Below are 22,120 nucleotides of genomic sequence, written 5' to 3' on the forward strand. Positions count from 1 at the left end.
AATAGAAGATCAGACAGTTAACCAAACCAAGCATGCTTAACAACTTGGAAATATAGCAATTTTATTTGTTTCTCATGTATTTAGTACAGCCAAATTCGATTTATTTCTCACATGGTATACAATAACAGAATGCACCCACAACAATTGAACATCGCATTATAGAATTGAACCAAGCAGTTAACTAAACACCACAACAAATGAACCAAACATTAACTGAGCACCACATTGCACAATATAACATACTCCTAATAGAAGATCGGAGAGTTAAACAAACCAAGCATGCTTACCAACTTGGTAATATAGCAATTGTATTTGTTTCCCATGTATTTAGGACAGCCAAATTCGATTTATTTCTCACATGGTATACAATAACAGAATGCACACACAACAATTGAACATCGCATTGCGGAATTGAACCAAACAGTTAACTAAACACCACAACAAATGAACCAAACGTTAACTGAGCACCACATTGCACAATATAACCTACTCCTAATAGAAGATCAGACAGTTAACCAAACCAAGCATGCTTGACAACTTGGAAAATTGCACCCTGAAGAATTGAACATCACATTTGTAGAATTGAACCATATAGTTAATTGAACACCACATTGCACGACATATAGAACATATACACTATAGCAGAAGATTGCATGGTAAAAGTAGATAGCACAATTCACTAGAATTTGTTAAGGAAATGCAATAGCTAGCAAACTGAACATGGGTCCTTATAGTGAGCTAATAAGACAAGCTACTCATTGTCGGAGATACCAATGACGATGGGCTCCTTGGACATGGAAGGGGGTGAGGCCTCCCCATCGTGGGTGCCCTCATCGTAGTGGTGAGTTGCCTGAGCCGCTCCGGGCACCAACCTGCTGGCTCTCGAGATGAGGTAAGCACGTGCACGCTAAGAAAATACCTTGTAGTCTTCGTCGAAGGCACCGACAGTGGCCTCGAGAAAACGCCATGAACTGTCATTTAAAGTAGCCAACCGCGTCACGGCGTCGGTGCGCGAGGCGTCGAGGGTGGCCTCGACGGCGAGGTGCTCCTCCAAGATCTGGGGGTCGACACGAATGGCAGCTATCGCGACCTCATCCGCGCGTGCGACCGTGATTTGCTTCTTCGCTACCAAATGCTCCTTGAGATCCTGGCTATACTGTGTGCACCATGGCTTAGGGCGGCGCTTATTTGGTGGAGGGGTCGGTGATTTGGGTGGAAGGTGTCGCGCTTGCGCCGGCGGTCGGGGCATGTGGGATGTGGAAGAAGGAGGAGGATGGGGGTCGGGTGTGGATTACCTGCCTCGATAGGCAAGGCCGAGCAGCGCGAAGGGTCGCCGGTGAGGAGGTAGTGCTGCAAGCAAGGAGTGAAGGTTTGAACTTGGAAAGGAAGGTGGAAATAGGGGAAATGTGGCTTTTGGTAAGGGGGAGGGGCGGGGAGGTAGATATTTCCGCGGAAGCCAAAAATTTGGAATCGCTTCAGCGAAAAAACTTGCACACAAAGTGTCATCAGACACGGTACCTTATTCAGAGCGGGTTGTGGACTATAGCTGTCGCACCTTCTCGCGTAAGCCGTATGCGTACTATAATCCGACGGTGCTCCAAGATATTTTGTGCTGCATCTCACACGGTTGGTTATAATAAACTGTGTGGGATCTACTTGATTTTTTGCCTTGATTTGAATTACATAATGAGGTCACAGCGGCAATGGGCGATGTTTGAATTGCTAGACCTTTTATCTGCAGTGAACATGCAACTATATGTGTGTCGTAAAAGAATTGGAATTATTCAGGGTTCATTTGGAAATTTTATACATTAAATTGGTTTTCTAGCCATTTCAGGTGCACAATTCAAAATTAAAGCACATGCTCGGGTAAAATCATATATGTGTCCATGGGTTTATGTGAATGTCCCATGCAAGAAATGGGGATGAATTTCGAGCACCACAGCACCGTGGCTCTCCGGCAAATGTTGAGGTACTTGCTTTTGTAATTCTAGTAAATCCAAAACCCGTCTGAAATTCATGAACCTTGGCATACTATCATGGAATGGCATCAACATGCTGGGGTAAAAAATATTGTCCCAGTTGGAGCAGGTTGTGGTATAAGCTTCTCACAAACCAGAGCTTCTATGACGCCCCTGATTCAATCGTACACTAATCATACACGCAAACATGTACGATCAAGATCAGGGACTCACGGGAAGATATCACAACACAATTCTACAAATAAAATGAGTCATACAAGCATCATATTACAAGCCAGGGGCCTCGAGGGCTCGAATACAAGAGCTCGATCATAGACGAGTCAGCGGAAGCAACAATATCTGAGTGCAGACATAAGTTAAACAAGTTGCCATAAGATGGCTAGCACAAACTGGGATACATATCGAAAGAGGCGCATGCCTCCTGCCTGGGATCCTCCTAAACTACTCCTCGTTGTCGTCAGCGGCCTGCATGTAGTAGTAGACACCTCTAGTGTAGTAAGAGTCATCATCGACGGTGGCGTCTGGCTCCTGGCTCCCTCATCTGGTTGTGACAACCAGGAAGAAAGGAAAGGGGGAAAAGGGGGAGCAAAGCGACCGTGAGTACTCATCCAAAGTACTCGCAAGCAAGGAGCTACACTACATATGCATTGGTATCAATGAAAGGGGTAGTATATGTGGACTGAACTGCAGAATGCCAGAATAAGAAGGGGATAGCTAGTCCTATCGAAGACTACGCTTCTGGCAGCCTCCATCTTGAAGCAGAAGAAGAGAATAGATGGTTAGTTAACCAAGTATCATCGCATAGCATAATCCTACTCGACGATCCTCCCCTCGTCGCCCTGTGAGAGAGCGATCACCGGGTTGTATCTGGCACTTGGAAGGGTGTATTTTATTAAGTATCCGGTTGTAGTTGTCATAAGGTCAAGGTACAACTCTGGGTCGTCCTTTTACCGAGGGACACGGCTATTCGAGTAGATAAACTTCCCTGCAGGGGTGCACCACATAACCCAACACGCTCGATCCCCTTTGGCCGGACACACTTTCCTGGGTCATGCCCAGCCTCAGAAGATCAACACGTCGCAGCCCCACCTAGGCACAACAGAGAGGTCAGCACACCGGTCTAAATCCTATGGCACAGGGGTCTGGGCCCATCGCCCATTGCACACCTGCATGTTGTGTGGGCGGCCAAAAGCAGACCTAGCCTCCCTAATACAAGAGCAGGTGTTCCATTCCAATATGGTGCGCATCGCTCAGTCGCTGACGTCAAGAAGGCTTCGGCTGATACCACGACGTCGAGTGCCCATACCTGTTCCCGCGTAGTTGGTTAGTGCGTATAGGCCAGTGGTCAGACTCAGATCAAACACCAAGATCTCATTAAGCGTGTTAATTGAATTAATCGCGGACGCCAACCAGGGCCCAGCCCACCTATCTCCTAGGTGGTCTCAACCTGCCCTGTCGCTCCGCCACAAAGGTCCACCCAGAGGGCCGTTAGGACAAATGTTCTTTCGGTCCCAATCCGTGAATCACTCGCGGGTACTCTACGAGTCGACCCGACTTTAGTCACCACATATATCATGTATTATGTACATAAGTATATACCCGTGATCACCTCCCGAGTGATCACGGCCCGATAGTATAGCATGGCAGACAGACAAGAATGTAGGGCCACTAATGGAATACTAGCATCCTATACTAAGCATTTAGGATTGTAGGTAAAGGTAACAATAGTAGTAGCAAAGACATGCTATGCATCAGGATAGGATTAACGGAAAGCAGTAACATGCTACACTACTCTAATGCAAGCAGTAGAGAGAAGAATAGGCGATATCTGGTGATCAAGGGGGGGGGCTTGCCTGGTTGCTCTGGCAAGGAGGGGTCGTCAACACCGTAGTCGTACTGGGTAGCAGCGACGTCGGTCTCGGTGTCTAACAATAGAAGAGGGAGAAGAAACAATAAATATAATGCAAACATATGCACGACGATGTATGACATGACAATGAGCGGTGCTAGGTGTGCCCTAACGCGACAGTAGGTGATACCGGCAAAGGGGGGGACATCCGGGAAAGTATTCCCGGTGTTTCATGTTTTCAGACATACGGAACGGAGGGAGAAAGTTGTATGTTTGCTATGCTAGGGATGGGTGGCAGACAGACGGGCTGCGTATTCGGATTCGTCTCGTCGTTCTAAGCAACTTTCATGTACAAAGTTTTTCCATCCGAACTACGGTTTATTTTATATTAATTTTAAAAGATTTAATCATTTTTAGAATTCATTTAATTATTTTAAATCAACATTATCTAGAATAGTGTATGCTGACGTCATCAGGATATTAGCATGACATCGGCAGTCAACAGGGCGTTGACTGGGTCAAACTGACGTGTGGGTCCCGCATGTCATACTCTATTTATTCTAATTAGCGTTTAACTAATCTAATTACTATTTAATTAATTAACACTAGTTAATTAGGTTAATTAAACATAATTAACTAAGTTGATTTATTTATTTATTTATTTAATTTTCGTTCTAGGGCGGGCCCCCATGTCAGTGGCCCAGAGGGGCCTTGCAGGCGCTAGGTTAGCGGTGCGGGCGCCACCCGCTCGGGGCCGAGCCCAACCGAGGGCGACGGGGCAAGGCCATCGGAACACGGCGAGCACGGCGGCACAACGAGGCGGGGCCGGCGGGGGTGTAGGCCATGGTGAGCAAGGGGGCTCCAGGGCAGCAGCGGTCAGGGGCTGGGCATGGCAAGGGGCGGCCCAGGCGGGTGCTGCCAGGCAGTGGTGCGCAAGCGCAGCAGGCAGCCGCAGGAGCAGCGCGCGAGGCTGTGGGCGAGGCTAGGGAGCGGAGCGCGCGGCCAGAGGGAGCGGGGTTGCAGGCGCTGCGGACAGGAGCTGGCGAGCGGCAGGGGGGCGATGGGCGCAGCGGCAGCAGGGGGCGCGAGCAGGGGGTACTGCCCATGCGCGGTGTGAGGAGGAGGCCATGGCCACGGGGTAGCATCGGGCGGTCGGCGGCGAGTGGCCCAGGAGGAAGCGGGCGGCGCGGCGTACGGGCGCGGGCATGAAATGGTCGCGGTGATGCGGTGGCTGGCCAGGACAGGGACGCAGGGGTAGAGAGGCGTCGGGGCGGGGTGCGTGCGCGTGGTGGACGGCAAACGGCACGCGACGTCGGGGGTGACCGCGGGCGCGGAAGCCGGACGGCGCCAGCGCGGCGACCACGGGTGTAGGGAGCAGAGGGGAGTGGAGAGGGGCGAGGCCTCACGGGGGTTTCGTAGGGCACGAGCAGCGGGGTTCGAGGCGGGGGGGATGGGGACGACACGGACGTAGGGGAAGCAGTCCGGCGGGGAGGACCTGCGAACGGTGGGGCTCCGGCGTAGGCGTCGAACGGCGGGGGCGCGTCGGGCCCTGATCCAGATCGGATCGGGGGAGGGGCGGGAAGAGGGTGAACGAGTGGGGGCAGTGGGGTGTCGGTTAGGGTTTGGGGAGTAGGGGAGGCCATATAGGGGAGTGGGGTGGGCTGGCCTGGTAGACTGCTGGCTGGGCCGAAGCCCGGTGGGAAGGGGGGGTTCCCTTTTTCTTGTCTCTTCTGTATTTTGTTTGGTTTGTTTTGTTTTTTATTCTTTTTCTTTTATTTATTTCCTTTTCTGTTTTATTTCAATTTAAAATATTTAGGCATTCTGTAAAAGTGTGTTTCCTTCACCTTAAATACCTAGGCATTATTTGGCACACTCCGAACATTTTAGTTTTAAAGTTTGAAAACTTTCGTTGTTTGCCATATTTTGAATTGATTTTTGAACTAACGAGAGATTAGCAATAGTAACGAAGGTGACATGGCATCATTATCATAGGTTCACTGTAGTTTAATTATCCGGCCGTTACAGAACTCCTCCACTACAAGAAATCTCGTCCCGAGATTTAGGAGGTAGAAGGAAATAGTGCGGGGTATTCATCACGCAGGCGGTCCTCGCGCTCCCAAGTGGCTTCATCTTCAGAATGGTGCGAGCACTAGACCTTGAGGAACGTGATCGCCTTCTGACGTGTGCGGCGTTCAGCTTGGTCGAGAATGCGGACTGGATGCTCTTTATAGGAGAGGTCCTATTGCAATTCGAGCACTTCATGATCCATTGCTCGGATTCGGTCCTTGAAGCAAAGGCAGAGCTGTGACACGTGGAACACATCGTGAACCTGAGAAAGGTTTGGCAAAAGCTCCATTTGATATGCCACTTTTCCACGCCTTTTCAGAATAGTGAATGGACCAATATAGCCAGGAGCTAGTTTTCCCTTGATCCCGAAGCGGTGAGCACCCTTCATTGGTGTAACTCGAAGATAAGCCTTTTCGCCAGGTTGATAGACCATGTCTTTGTGATGATGGTCATACTGACTTTTCGGACGTGACTGAGCAGTCTTGAGATTCTCGCGAATAATGCGGACTTGTTCTTCGTCATGTTGGATAATATCGGGACCGAAGTGTGGACGTTTCCTAGTTTTTGACCAGTTCAGAGGGGTTCGACACTTTCATCCATATAACACTTTGAAGGGGGCCATCTTCAGGCTAGCTTGATAGCCATTATCTCTACTCCTATAAAATTCTGAGTTGATGATGATGGTGTGATAGAGGCAAAGGTGTCCCGATGTTTCGATGAGATGGTGGCTATCGTTTTCTGTGGGAGTCGACCTTGACGATCCGACTACGAACGTGCGAGACGTCGCGCCTTAGCAATCGCTAAACCAACTTCCGAGGGGTTATTGACCACGCCGGAGCACGATCAACCTGACCACGAGGGCCTGTTTCCTGCGAGCAAACGAAGAACAAGCAAGAAGCTGAGATTGCAATCTGGATATTGCGAATATAAGATGAAAGCTTTATTGATCAAGGTGGGGTTCTGTGACGTCTTGGTCTGGTCGTTGGACACAAACGAAGTACGCGAAGTTGCAGCTATGGCGAACTTTTAATCTAAACAAAACCCAAGTCTAAACGACGCCCTAAGGGCTGTATATACGAATTTGATGGTAACCACTACGCAAATCAACTTTGGAGAATATTGTAGAGCCACTCAATTCATCAAGCATATCATCTAGCCTAGGAATAGGATGACGATAACGAATAGTAATATTATTAATGCCTCTACAATCAACGCACATACGCGACGTACCATCCTTTTTCGGCACTAAAATGATAGGAACAGCACAAGGACTAAGGGATTCGCGTATATAACCTTTGTCGAGCAGTTCTTGTACTTGACGCATAATCTCCTTCGTCTCCTCTGGATTGGTACGGTATGGTGCACGGTTGGGTAATGATGCACCGGGAATTAAGTCAATTTGATGCTCAATCCCGCGAATAGGTGGTGATTGTGCCTGCTTTATTGTATCACGGTTGGAGGTGGCAGCCGACGGAGGCGCCGGTGAAGCAGAACGTGTGGAAGTAGATTGATGCACGTGGTGTCCATGAAGAAGGTCGACCTGCAGAAAAGTTAGTCCGCGCCAATGCCTGTCAATCCTGGACTTCACGTTCAGCTTTACAAGCAAGATGGAATAAACGAGTGGTATTGGTATACTCCTTATACTCTAGAATGGTCTGAATCTCTCTATTAATCCACCCATAAAACATGCAAGCATAGCTTCATTCTCCTCAACAATACCACATCTAATCATGCCAGTTTGTAATTCCTGATAATATTCTTCTACAGAATTTTTTCCTTGTCTTAAATGCTGCAATTTTTGAAGTAATTCACGTTGATAATATGGTGGAACCCAACGAGTACGCATAGCAGTTTTCAAAGCAGCCCAAGTAGCAGGAATGGGATATAATCTACAATGCTCAGACCACCAAACACATGCAAAACTAGTGAATGCACAAACAGCAGCAGGAACACGTCTCTCCTCGGGATATTGTAAACATGTAAATCGTTGTTCAGTTTCTAACTCCCAAGTAAGATATATATCAGGAACATATCTACCCTCAAATGGTGGAATATTCAATTTTAGTTTAGGGAGATGGTCATGATCTCGTACCTGAGGGTGAGCCCTACCATTGCCATTATTTGCATGTGGACGACCTGATGGTTGCTGTGCTGGTGGTGGCACGTAGTTCTGATTTTGATCAACCTCATCCTCGTAATCGCCAGCAAAATCATCCTCCTCCGCATCAGCAGCAGGAGCCACAGAAGTAGCAACAGCAGCACCAACAGTTTGGCCAGGTGCAAGAGGGAGACGGCTCGCTCGGCGGAGGGCTGTTTCACGATGTGTAGGTAGTCGTCGTTGTTGTTGTTGTAGAGGTGCGTTAGGTGCAGCCGGTGGTGGTGGTGGAAGACGCGCGAGCAATTCATTAAACCTGTCATCGAGCTTTGTTTCGAACGTCTTCTCCATGTCATCTATCTTCTCCATGGCCTCTTCAAATCTGTTTAGCACATCCTGCACCTGTCCATTCATCATTTGCTGAAATTTATCATGCAACTCCTGATTCGTCATGTTCTCCCAGTCAGTCTCGTCGGCTTGTGATCCTGCCATGGTTAGCAACAATAGAAAACACACAAGAATATGATCCTACAGAATACTAACAAGAGGTGGTGGTGGCGGGTGTCACAAATCCGTCAAGCAAATCTCAAATTCTTACCAGTTCTTACCCAGCAGCAGGCGGTGATCGGCAACCGTTGTAGTCAAAACTCTCAAAAAGCTTGGATAGAGCGATTGCCAGGGAGAGTCAAACGCACGACGTAGAGGTATGTGGAGCTGGGAAGGCTTATAGTATGGTAGCAAAAAGGGTCAGCAATAATCAATTCAGAGATGCAAAGTTGAATAAACGCTCAACGACGGTACTGTGCTGGTCCTAGGCTAGACCGTGCTAGAGACGCGAGCCTAGAACACTAACAAAATCACGGCGCTGCACGTAAATAAGGGAAAAGCACACTCTGGAACTTTTTTTTTCGCTTTTTTTTTGCGCTCCTCTTTTTTTTTGCGAAAAATTACTATAATGGCGAGTGTCTCAAAACTCTTCCCTCGTCAAACTGATAGTATGGGCACGAAAAAAAAAATTTCCACTTTTTTTTTTCGGAAATCAGGCAGCGACGACGAAAAAGTGCGACAAAAAATCACTATGATGGCACGTGGCTCAAAAGACTCAGAAAAGCCTAAAAATAGGATAGGGAAAAAAAATTTTGCCCGAGAAAATTTTGGCCTAAAAACTGCCCGGGGGTCTCCAGACTTTTTTTTTTCGAGACCTACGCAGGCAAGGAAACACGAATCGGAATTGAGATTGATCTCAAGAACAATCCTAATATGAGAATAACTCGGATTGGTGGTGGATATATGGTTGTGGTATATGGCAGCGGTGGTGGTATATGGTAGCGGTGGTGGTATGTGGTATATGGATAAGGATTCAGAGCGGTGGCGGATAAGCAAAAGTGGTAGATGGGCGATGATGATGGTGCGGCGGCGGCGTGACAACTTATGACCAGAACTCGAAACTCTAAAAGACTAGACTCTAAGACCAGCAACTTGACACGACGATGCAACCGCAAATTCAACAAAGCAAAAACCCTAAAAAGATTATGCAAAGGCTCAGATTGGTTCGGATATGATGAACTAACCCTAATTTTTTTTATGGCTTTTTCGTGGACTGTAGGTATGAAGAACAGATTCGATCTAATCTACGAAAAACTGTAAAATCTCACCGAGCAACCTGGAAATCTGATACCACTTGATAGAGGCAAAGGTGTTCCGATGTTTCGATGAGATGGTGGCTATCGTTTTCTGTGGGAGTCGACCTTGACGATCCGACTACGAACGTGCGAGACGTCGCGCCTTAGCAATCGCTAAACCAACTTCCGAGGGGTTATTGACCACGCCGGAGCACGATCAACCTGACCACGAGGGCCTGTTTCCTGCGAGCAAACGAAGAACAAGCAAGAAGCTGAGATTGCAATCTGGATATTGCGAATATAAGATGAAAGCTTTATTGATCAAGGTGGGGTTCTGTGACGTCTTGGTCTGGTCGTTGGACACAAACGAAGTACGCGAAGTTGCAGCTATGGCGAACTTTTAATCTAAACAAAACCCAAGTCTAAACGACGCCCTAAGGGCTGTATATATGGAGGAAGAGAGGGGAATTTCGTGGCCCTTGAGGGTGGGGTCCGAAACCAACCCTAACTCTTGTTTCCCCACACATACGGACTCTAAAAATAGCCTATACTTAAGTATTTCGAAATTACATGGGCCTGGCCCATTAATAAGGTGACGCAGCACCTAGAATAGCCTATGGACGAATATTATGAAGTGGCATCTTGTATATTTCGTCCAAGGCTTCATGCACTCCTTATGGCGGCTTCAAAGTCCTGAAATCATCACTTGTAACTCCGTTCTTGATCCCCTTGCGCATACCATCAACTCCATTCGTGTTCTTGCTCCAATGTTCATCCTTCTCCAAGCTAGGACCTTCATTTGTAAGCAAAACAAATGTATCCAATTTAGGCAGCATCATAATCTCATGAACATTAGAATCATTACCAAGAAACGAAAGTACCTGGTAATTTAATTGGCGTGCGCGAGCTCTAGTAATTGATCCAGTATATGTAACAGTAGGGGCTGTGGGTGTAACAATGGTATTGATGTCCTCATCATGGTGTGTCTGCCATCCATCATTTAGGATCGTCGGATCAGTATCTAACGCACACAAGTCAGTCTGCTGCTCATTTGCACATAACCCCTCAACTACATCTTTCTTGTTCAGGCTTCTCTCTCCCAACTCCTGGAACCATCTGGAAACAAATCGAATCACCGATGGACATCACTTAAATCGATCTGGCAGCGGCGCGAGGCGGCGGCTGCTGGCGCCATCCACCTCCTGCGCCTCTCATGCTTCTCAGCCCCACGGCCCACCACCATGACGCACCTCCACCTCAACGTCCTCTCTACCCCTTTCCCGTCTCCTCCAACGCCGACCTCGGCAAGCACGCCGTCGAAGTCGTCCATCTGCGGACGCCTCTCCTGCGTTCTCCTCTAACACCGCAGTTAGCACTCCCATCACCGCCACCTCCCCGTGCTCCTCATCATCCCCTCCACTCCTCCCCATCTCCTTTGTTCCCAGCCACCACAAGTACGCCGCCGGCGCCATCAGTGCCACAACGCCTCTCCTACCTCCACCCTTTATTGATCCAGCAGCCGTACTTCCCACTCCCACCACCTCCACTTCCTCATCGTCGTCTCCTCCGACACTGACCTCCGCAGGTATCTCGCCGGCTGTGCTCTGCTCATCCATGGTGTCGGCCAACCTACTGCATAAGAAGTGGAACATGCTTCATATTTCATGGTTTTGAACATGTTATCAGTGTGTTTTCTTTTCCCATTGCCATCTGCAAGTTGTGAAGCTTATTATTAGGCCTCTGCTTGTTGTAATAGGCTCTTGTGAAATCCTTTTTGCACTTTAAAGTTTTAATTATTTTTTTGCTAACCCTCCATTTGGGGGGGGGGGGGGGGGGGGGGGAGCATGCAGGTATTATGCCAAAATGTTACAGCCACCGAATGCGAGATCATTGCTTTCACTTAATTAGTGTGTTGTTTGGTCATTTTTGTGTTCATACTGAAGTGATTTGGTGGCTGGTTTGCAGGATAGTTTAATTTGTGTGAAAGTATTATATTTGCAATGTGGTTGTCAATGCATATCATCGTTCCTTCATACTTTAGACATTTATATGTGCATTCTGGCTATGAGGTAAAACTACACATTATTTCTTCCTTTACGCACATGTGGTGATGGCCATGAGGATTAATGTTTCATCTCACAGAGAAACCGACCAAGTACTTAGTTATCTGTTGGATTTCAAGCTGACCGAATGGAGTTAGCCACCTTTTAAAGAGTAGTGAAATTATTTGTATGACTGGAAGGTTCAAGTGGCAAAATTTTGCAGGGTAGTTTACTTATGCAAAGCTAATCTTTTGGTCAGGGTTAGTGCCAACCTTTGAGCATTCTTCATATGTCTGATTTGGTGATTGTAAACTACTGCATAGGTGTTAGGTCAATTTTGATTTTTGTAGGGGTTTTGTACTTCTAAATTTTCTGAAAGAAAATTTGCATTGTTGGGATCAGCTATTTCTGAATTTCAGGGTTGTGGCAGCAAGGGCGAGGTGCATGATAGTGACACAAAGATGGGCGAGCACGGGGAATGTAGGAACGTGCAAGGTGTTGTGCCGCAGTTACTGCTGCAAGGATGACTATGGCGGCAACTGTTTGCACAATAACTAATTCATGGCATAGGTGAGGATGATATTTTTTTATTTATCAGTAGTCATATTTGTCAGATTAAGACCACATGTAATCATTCCAGCACCTCGTATCATAAGAACTAGCCTAAAATGATTATGCTTGATCTTTTAAGCCAGTTGGTATTTTTTTACAGAAAATATTTTTCACCAAGGAAGGTAATTATAATAAGCATCAACGTCAGCATGATTTTTTTAAAGATAAACTGAAGTATGTTAAAATATAGTCAGGAGATCCTGATCTTACTAAGTGCAGAGTTCCCCAAGAATATAGTCAGAACATTATTTTTTATGTTTTGCTCAAGTAGCAAGCAGTAGCAGGCAGTAGGTGACTTTGGTTTTCATCGTGTTACAGTCAATCCCTGCTTTATCTAATGTAAGAAGCAGGTGAAAGTTTGTTCAACTAAGTAGTAATCCAATGATATATATACAGCAAAGGTTTCCTGCCAGGACCATTGCCTCCAGTTTCTTGATGTACGTTGACCATTTATTTCTAAGATGTAACATATACCAAGGCACCTATCTGATACACTGAGAGGGTGTGGTGAGTGGAGTGGAGGTATGTGGTGCACTGAGAGGGTGAAGCAGAGCCTGAAAGTTTGTCTGATTTCCTGCGCTTGGGGACGCGCTGCTTTGTAGAAAAGTTGGATACTATGATTTTGTATAGTGATGGGAGATAGTCTTTGATACTCTACTTTGTGGCGGGGGAGATATATGTCGTGTTACTGCTGTCATATTCTTGCGTGTCTAAGCTTAATAACAATTGATTAGATTGTTAATTTTTCGCGACGCAACTTCATGAGGACGCGTTTCTTGTGTCGAGTCATGTATGTTTCATGAGACTATTGGTTTTAAGAAACAAAATCATGTGATATTTTCATTGGTAATGCAGTGCACAATAAAGTCCTGATTTTAATTTGTACCACTCTATTTTGTGCATTAGATTGGTAAGGTTCACCTCCTGGTTTTTTTACCCTTTCTTCTTTTGTTCCCCAAAAGGACACATTACTAGGTCCCTTGTTTTTTTAAAATAAAAAATGCCTCTTTATTCATTCGTATACATCATTATAATGTTCCTAAAAGAGATAGAATTGATGGTGGTGGTACTTCAATCCAACAAGTAGCTTCATTAAACGTCAGGAAGACGGACCAGTTCATGGGCAATAGCATCCGCCTCTCGATACTCATGTTCAAACACCACTTTGGTAAACTCTGAAGACAAGAAATAACTATCATTGGCAACTGCTGCAACACTGCCCGCCAGTGCAAGCTGCTATTCATGACTTCGATGACTTGGCTATTGTCCGAGCAAATAATCAATCTATTGTCGAAAGTAGAAAATTAAGCAGACAAGGATAGGAAGAGAAACTAGAAAATTAAGATGGTTAGTGTCTGTCTCAGTTGTCACATGTATGTGGACGGATTTTCTTATTGTTGCATGATCTCTGTCACCACCTCGATATACGATAGAGCGAGCAATGAGATGAGCATGGAGAACAAATCCTCCCGTGAGGCAAAGATGAAGAAGAAAATGTTTCGCTTGGACGAAGAGGTTTATCGATTGGAAACCATATGTTTGACTGTGCTTGATGTGTACCTATCAATAATATATTGTCACTTTGATTAGTGCTTGGTACATTTTTATTACCATTAGTAGCATATACCAGCTCCTGACTATAAGTCCACCTGATCATTTCTTATCCCGTAGCGTAGCACGGGCATCTTGCTAGTTATTATAAGAGAACTCGGCATATGGAAGAGATTCCTCCCATTTCTTGCCGAAGGAAATTACACAAGCTCGAAGCATGTCTTTGAGAACTTGGTTGACACGTTCAACTTGTCCTTGCGACTGAGGATGAAACGCAATACTGAATGACAGATGAGTTCCCATAGCTTCTTGGAAACTTGCCCAGAATCTTGAAGTGAACAAGCTGCCACAGTCTGAACTGATAACCAGTGGAATACCGTGAAGTGGAACAATTCTAGACATGTAGAGAGTTGCAAGCTGACTAATAGTGATCTTTTCTTTGACTGCCAAAAAATGTGCAACTTTAGAAAGCCGGTCAATGACGACAAGAATAGCATCATTACCTTTCTGCGATTTGGGAAATCCAGTGACGAAGTCCATTTCAACATGGTCCCATTTCCATTTAGGAATAGAGATAGGTTTCAGAGTTCCAGCAGGCCTTTGATGTTCTTCTTTGATACGACGGCAAACGTCACACTCAGCAACATAACGAGCAATGTGTTGCTTCATATTAGATCATCGGAATCTCTGACGAATGTCTTGGTACATCTTTGTACTATCGGGATGAATAGACAAAGGCGTATCATGAGCTTCTGTCATAACCTCCTGTGTCATATCATGGTTTTCCTCTGAACATGGCACCACTAGGAGGCCTTTGAAGTACAAGGCGCCATCATCGGCAATAGTGAAGAATGAGGGCTTTCCTTCTACGAGATAGCGTTTAATCTTCTCGACTTCAAAGTCATAATGTTGAATAGTCATGATATCGCTCACAAGATCTGGTTCGACAGCCAGGGTATTTAGAGAACCCTTAGGAACAACACGAAGATTCATCTTTTGGAACTCGGGGGGAGGGGGAACGAGTGCACCGGGAGGGACAATATGAAGGTTCAGCTTTCTGAATTCTTCAACAAGCGGGGGCTGAAATTTTCAAACCTAGAGGTGGTTGCAGTAAGACACGCGGCTCAAGGCATCAACCATTACATAGCCTTGCCTAGGGTATAGGAAATACCTAAGTCAAAGTCTGCAACATTCTCCATCCATATCTGCTGACAGTGGTTCAGGTCTGGCTGAGTAAACAGATACTTCCGACTTTGGTGGTCGGTGAAGATCTCACGCGTTCAGCTCGATGACGTCCCTTGAACTCTTGATCCAGCAAAGTGTCGAGGGAGAGTTCCGTCAGCACGACGGCATGGTGACGGTGATGGTGAAGTGATCCATGCAGGGGTTCACCTAAGCACTACGTGAATATGACCGGAGGTGTAAACTGTGGAGGGGAGCACCGCACACGACTAACAATGTTTGTTTTGTGTTCTAGCGGTGCCCCCCTCATATATATATATATATAGGTTGGAGGGGAGGAGAGGCAGCCAAGGGGCGCCCCAAGTAGGAGGAATCCTACTTGGGCACATCCCAATTCGGCCTCCCCCCTTTCCAATTCCTATTCGGAGTAGGAAGGGAACAGGGGGAAGGGGGAATCCTATTCCATTTTTCCTTTCCTCCTTCCCATTTCCTTCTTCAATTTGACCAGCCCATATGGGGGCCGCACCAGCCCCTTTGTGGCTGGTGTGTTTCCCCTCTTGGCCCATAAGGCCCATATAGTTTGCCGGGGGTAGCCTGGAACCCCTTCCGGTGACCCGATACGCACCCGGTACCCCCGGAACACTTCCGGTGTCGAAATACTATCGTCCTATATATGAATATTTACCTCTTGACCATTTCGAGACTCCTCATCATGTCTACGATCTCATCCGGGACCCTGAACAACATTCGGTAACCAAATCACATAACTCATATAATACAAAATCGTTATCGAACGTTAAGCATGCGGACCCTATAGGTTCGAGAACTATGTAGACATGACCGAGACACCTCTATGGTCAATAACCAATAGTTGAACCTGGATGCTCATATTGGTTCCCACATATTCTACGAAGATCTTTATCGGTCGTACCGTAATGACAACATACGTTATTCCCTTTGTCATTGGTATGTTACTTGCCCGAGATTTGATCGTCGGTATCTTCATACCTAGTTCAATCTCATTACCGACAAGTCTCTTTACTCGTTCTGTAATGCGTCGTCCCGCAACTAACTCATTAGTCACATTGCTTGCCAGGCTATCATGATGTGCATTACTGAGAGGGCCCAGAGATACCTCTCCGATACTCAAAGTGATAAATCCTAATCTTGATCTATGCCAACCCGACAAACACCTTCGGAGATACCTGTAGAGCATCTTTATAATCACCCAGTTACGTTGTGATGTTTGATAGCACACAAGGTATTCCTCCAGTATCCGGGAGTTGCATAATCTCATAGTCAAAGGAATATGTATATGACATGAACAAAGCAATAGCAATAAAACTTAACGATCATTATGCTAAGCTAACGGATAGGTCTTGTCCATCACATCATTCTCCTAATGATGTGATCTCGTTCATCAAATGACAATACATGTCTATGGTCAGGAAACTTAACCATCTTTGATTAACGAGCTAGTCTAGTAGAGGCTTACTAGGGACACTGTGTTTTGTCTACGTATCCACACATGTATCAAGTTTCCGGTTAATACAATTCTAGCATGAACAATAAACATTTATCATGATATAAGGAAATATAAATAACAACTCTATTATTGCCTCTAGGGCATATTTCCTTCAGTCTCCCACTTGCACTAAAGTCAATACCTAGTTTACATCGTCATGTGATTTAACACCAATAGTTCACATCTTTATGTGATTAGTTCACGTCACCATGTGACTAACACCCAAAGGGTTTACTGGAGTCAATAATCTAGTTCACATCGCTATGTGATTAACACCCAAAGAGTACTAAGGTGTGATCATGTTTTGCTTGTGAGAGATGTTTAGTCAACGGGTCTGCCACATTCAGATGCATATGTATTTTGCAAATTTCTATGTCTACAATGCTCTACACAGAGCTACTCTAGCTAAATGCTCCCACTTTCAATATGTATCCAGATCGAGACTCTGAGTCATCCAGATCGGTGTCAAAGCTTGCATCTACGTAACTCTTTACGACAAACTCTTTATCACCTCCATAATCGAGAAATATTTCCTTAGTCCTCTAAGGATAATTTTGACCGTTGTCTAGTGATCTACTCCTAGATTACTATTGTACTCCCTTGCCAAACTCATGGCAAGGTATACAATAGGTCTGGTACACAGCATGTTATACTTTATAGAACCTATGGTTGGGGCATAGGGAATGACTTTCATTCTCTCTCTATCTTCTGCCGTGGTCGGGCTTTGAGTCTTACTCAACTTCACACCTTGCAACACAGGCAATAACCCTTTCTTTGACTGGTCCATTTTGAATTTCTTCAAAATCTTGTCAAGGTATATGCTTTGGGAAAGTTCTATTAAGCGTCTCGATCAATCCCTATAGATCTTGATGCCCAATATATAAGTAGCTTCACCGAGGTCTTTCATTGAAAAAATTCTTATTCAAGTATCCTTTTATGCTATCCAGAAATTCTATATCATTTCCAATCAACAATATGTCATCCACATATAATATCAGAAATGCTACAGAGCTCCCACTCACTTTCTCGTAAATGCAGGCTTCACCATTAGTCTATATAAAACCATATGCTTTGATCACCTTATCAAAGCGTATATTCCAACTCCGAGATGCTTGCACCAGTCCATAGATCGATCACTGGAGTTTGCACACTTTGTTAGCACCTTTAGGATCGAAAAAACCTTCTGGTTGCATCATATACAACTCTTCTTTAAGAAATCCATTAAGGAATACAGTTTTGACATCCATTTGCCAGATTTCATAAAATGTGGCAATTGCTAACATGATTCAGACAGACTTAAGCATCGCTACGAGTGAGAAAATCTCATCGTAGTCAACACCTCGAACTTGTCGAAAACCTTTTGGGACAAGTCGAGCTTTTTAGATAGTAACACTACCATCATCGTTCGTCTTCCTCTTGAAGATCCATTTATTCTCAATGGCTTGCCGATCATCGGGCAAGTCCACCATAGTCCACACTTTGTTCTCATACATGGATCATATCTCAGATTTCATGACCTCAAGCCATTTATCGGAATCTGGCCTCATCATCGCTTCCTTATAGTTCGTAGGTTCGTCATGGTCTAGTAACATGACTTCCAGGACAGGATTACCGTACCACTCTCGTGCGGATCGTGCTCTGGTTGACCTGCGAGGTTTGGTAGTAACTTGATCTGAAGTTTCATGATCATTATCATTAGCTTCCTCTCTAGTTGGTCTAGGCATCACAGGAACGGTTTTCTGTGATGAGCTACTATCCAATTCGAGAGAAGGTACAATTACCTCATCAAGTTCTACTTTCCTCCCACTCACTTCTTTCGAGAGAAACTCCTTCTCTAGAAAGGATCCATTCTTACCAACAAAAATCTTGCCTTCGGATTTGTGATAGAAGGTGTACCCAACAGTTCATTTTGGGTATCCTATGAAGACACACTTCTCCGATTTGGGTTCGAGCTTATCAGTTTGAAACTTTTTGACCTAAGCATCGCAACCCCAAACTTTAAGAAATGACAGCTTTGGTTTCTTGCCAAACCATAGTTCATACGGTGTCATCTCAACGGATTATACGGCGCCCTATTTAATGTGAATGCAGCTGTCTCTAATGCATAACCCCAAAATGATAGTGGTAAATCGGTAATAGACATCATAGATCGCACCATATCTAATAAAGTATGGTTATGACATTCGGACACACAATTACGTTGTGGTATTCCAGGTGGCGTGAGTTGTGAAACTATTCCACATTGTTTTAAATGAAGGCCAAACTCGTAACTCAAATATTTGCCTCCGCAATCAGATCATAGAAACTTTATTTTCTTGTTACGATGATTCTCTACTTCACTCTAAAATTCTTTGAACTTTTCAAATGTTTCAGACTTGTGTTTCATCAAGTAGATATACCCATATCTGCTCAAATCATCTGTGAAGGTCAGAAAATAACGATACCCGCCGCGTGCCTCAACACTCATTGGACCGCATACATTGGTAATATATTATTTCCAATAAGTCATTGGCTCTCTCCATTGTTCTTGAGAACGGAGTTTTAGTCATCTTGCCCATGAGGCATGGTTCGCAAGTATCAAATGATTCATAATCAAGTGATTCCAAAAGCCCATCTGCATGGAGTTTCTTCATGCGCTTTACACCAATATGACCTAAATGGCAGTGCCACAAATATGTTGCACTATCATTATCAACTTTGCATCTTTTGGCATCAATATTATGAATATGTGTATCACTACGATTGAGATTCAATAAACCATTAACATTGGGTGTATGACCATAGAAGGTTTTATTCATATGAATAGAACAACAATTATTCTCTGACTTTAAATGAATAACCGTAGTGCAATAAACATGATCTAATCATATTAACGCTCAACGCAAACACCAAATAACATTTATTTAGGTTCAATTGTAATCCTGAAGGTAGAGGGAGTGTGCGATGGTGATCGTATCAACCTTGAAATTACTTCCAACACACATCGTCACCTCGTCCTTAACTAGTCTTTGTTTATTTTGCAACTCCTGTTTCGAGTTACTACTCTTAGCAACTGAACCAGTATCAAATATCGAGGGGTTGCTATAAACACTAGTAAAGTACACATTAATAACATGTATATCAAATATACCTTTGTTCGCTTTGCCATCCTTCTTATCCGCCAAGTATCTAGGGCAGTTCCACTTCAAGTGACCATTTCCTTTGCAGTAGAAGCACTCGGTTTTAGGCTTGGGTCTAGCTTTGGGCTTCTTCATGGGAGTGGCAACTTTCTTGCCATTCTTTTTGAAGTTTCCCTTTCTTTCCCTTGCCCTTTTCTTGAAACTAGTGGTCTTGTTAACGATCAACACTTGATGCTATTTCTTGATTTCTACCTTCGCTGATTTCAGCATCACGAAGAGCTTGGGAATCGTTTTCGTCATCCCTTGCATATTATAGTTCATCACGAAGTTCTAGTAACTTGGTGATAGTGACTAGAGAACTCTGTCAATCACTATCTTATTTGGAAGATTAACTCCCACTTGATTCAAGTGATTGTAGTACCCAGACATTTTGAGCACATGCTCACTAGCTGAGATATTCTCCTCCATCTCTTAGGCAAAGTACTTGCCAGAGGTCTCATACCTCTCGACACGGGCATGAGTCTAAAATACCAATTTTAGCTCTTGGAACATCTTATATGCTCCATGGCATTCAAAACGTTTTTGAAGTCCCGGTTCTAAGCCGTAAAGCATGGTGCACTAAACTATCAAGTAGTCATCATACCGAGCTTGTCAAACGTTCATAACGTCTGCATCTGCTCCTGCAATAGGTCTGTCACCTAGCGGCGCATCAAGGATATAATTCTTTTGTGCAGCAACGAGGATAATCCTCAGATCATGGACCTAGTCTGTATCATTTCAACTTAGTTTTCTCTAGGGATATATCAAAAAATAAAATAGGGGAGCTATACGCGAGCTATTGATCTACAACATAGATATGCAAATACTATCAGGACTAAGTTCATGATAAGTTAAGTTCAATTAATCATATTACTTAAGAACTCCCACTTAGATAGACATCCCTCGAGTCATCTAAATGATCACGTGATCCATATCAACTAAACCATGTCCGATCATCACGTGAGATGGAGTAGTTTTCAATGGTGAACATCTCTATGTTGATCATATCTACTATATGATTCACGTTCGACCTTTCGGTCTCCAGTGTTCTGAGGCCATGTCTGTACATGCTAGGCTCATCAAGTTTAACCCGAGCATTCCGCATGTGCAAAACTGTCTTGCACCCGTTGTATGTGAACGTAGAGCTTATCACACCCGATCATCACGTGGTGTCTTGGCACGACGAACTGTCGCAACGGTGCATACTCAAGGGAGAACACTTATACCTTGAAATTTTAGTGAGGGATCATCTTATAATGCTACCGCCGTACTAAGCAAAATAAGATGCATAAAATATAAACATCACATGCAATCAAAATATGTGACATGATATGGCCATCATCATCTTGTGCCTTTGATCTCCATCTCCAAAGCACCGTCATGATCTCCATCATCACTAGCTTGACACCTTAATCTCCATCGTAGCATCGTGATCATCTCACCAACTATTGCTTCTACAACTATCGCTAACGCATAGTGATAAAGTAAATCAATTACATGGCGTTTGCATTTCATACAATAAAGCGACAACCATAAGGATCCTGCCAGTTGTCGATAACTTTTACAAAACATGATCATCTCATACAATAACGTATATCACATCATGTCTTGACCATATCACATCACAACATGCCCTGCAAAAACAAGTTAGGCATCCTCTACTTTGTTGTTGCAAGTTTTATGTGGCTGCTACAGGCTTCTAGTAAGAACCGTTCTTACCTATGCATGAAAACCACAATGGTGATTTATTAAGTTTGCTGTTTTAACCTTCAACAAGGACCGGCCGTAGTCAAATTTGATTCAACTAAAGTTGGAGAAATAGACACCCGCCAGCCACCTTTATGCAAAACTAGTTACATGTCTGTCAGTGGAACCGGTCTCATGAACATGGTCATGTAAGGTTAGTCCGGGCCGCTTCATCCAACAATGCCGCCGAATCAAAATAAGACATTGGTGGTAAGCAGTATGACGATCACGGCCCACAACTCTTTGTGTTCTACTCGTGCATATCATCTACGCATAGACCTGGCTCGGATGCCACTATTGGGGAACGTAGCATGCAATTTCAAAATTTTCCTACGCTCACACAAGATCTATCTAGGAGACGCATGGCAACGAGAGGGGGAGAGTGTATCCATGTACCCTCGTAGACCGAAAGCGGAAGCGTTTGACAACGCGGTTGATGTAGTCAAACTTATTCTCATTCCGACCGATCAAGTACCGAACGTACGGCACCTCCGAGTTCTGCACACGTTCAGCTCGATGACGTCCCTCGAACTCTTGATCCAGCAAAGTGTCAAGGGAGAGTTTCATCAGCACGATGGCATGGTGACGGTGATGGTGAAGTGATCCATGCAGGGGTTCACCTAAGCACTACGTGAATATGACCGGAGGTGTAAACTGTGGAGGGGAGCACCGCACACGACTAACAATGT

The 22,120-nt window shown here is 44.8% G+C and overlaps 1 long non-coding RNA gene across 2 annotated transcripts; it reads left to right on the forward strand.

The window, feature by feature from the left end:
• The first annotated feature begins 10,607 nt into the window (after window positions 1-10,607).
• Window positions 10,608-13,858, forward strand: LOC125508527. 2 transcript variants are annotated; one of them, XR_007283578.1, is made up of 2 exons: window positions 10,608-11,200; window positions 12,060-13,858. It is a non-coding gene; the product is annotated as an uncharacterized LOC125508527 (long non-coding RNA). The 2 variants fall into 2 exon arrangements; XR_007283577.1 differs by having other exon boundaries at window positions 12,077-13,858.
• Window positions 13,859-22,120: the final 8,262 nt, after the last annotated feature.

This window comes from Triticum urartu, chromosome 5 (assembly GCF_003073215.2).
Source record: "Triticum urartu cultivar G1812 chromosome 5, Tu2.1, whole genome shotgun sequence".
Classification (NCBI taxonomy): Eukaryota; Viridiplantae; Streptophyta; class Magnoliopsida; order Poales; family Poaceae; genus Triticum; species Triticum urartu.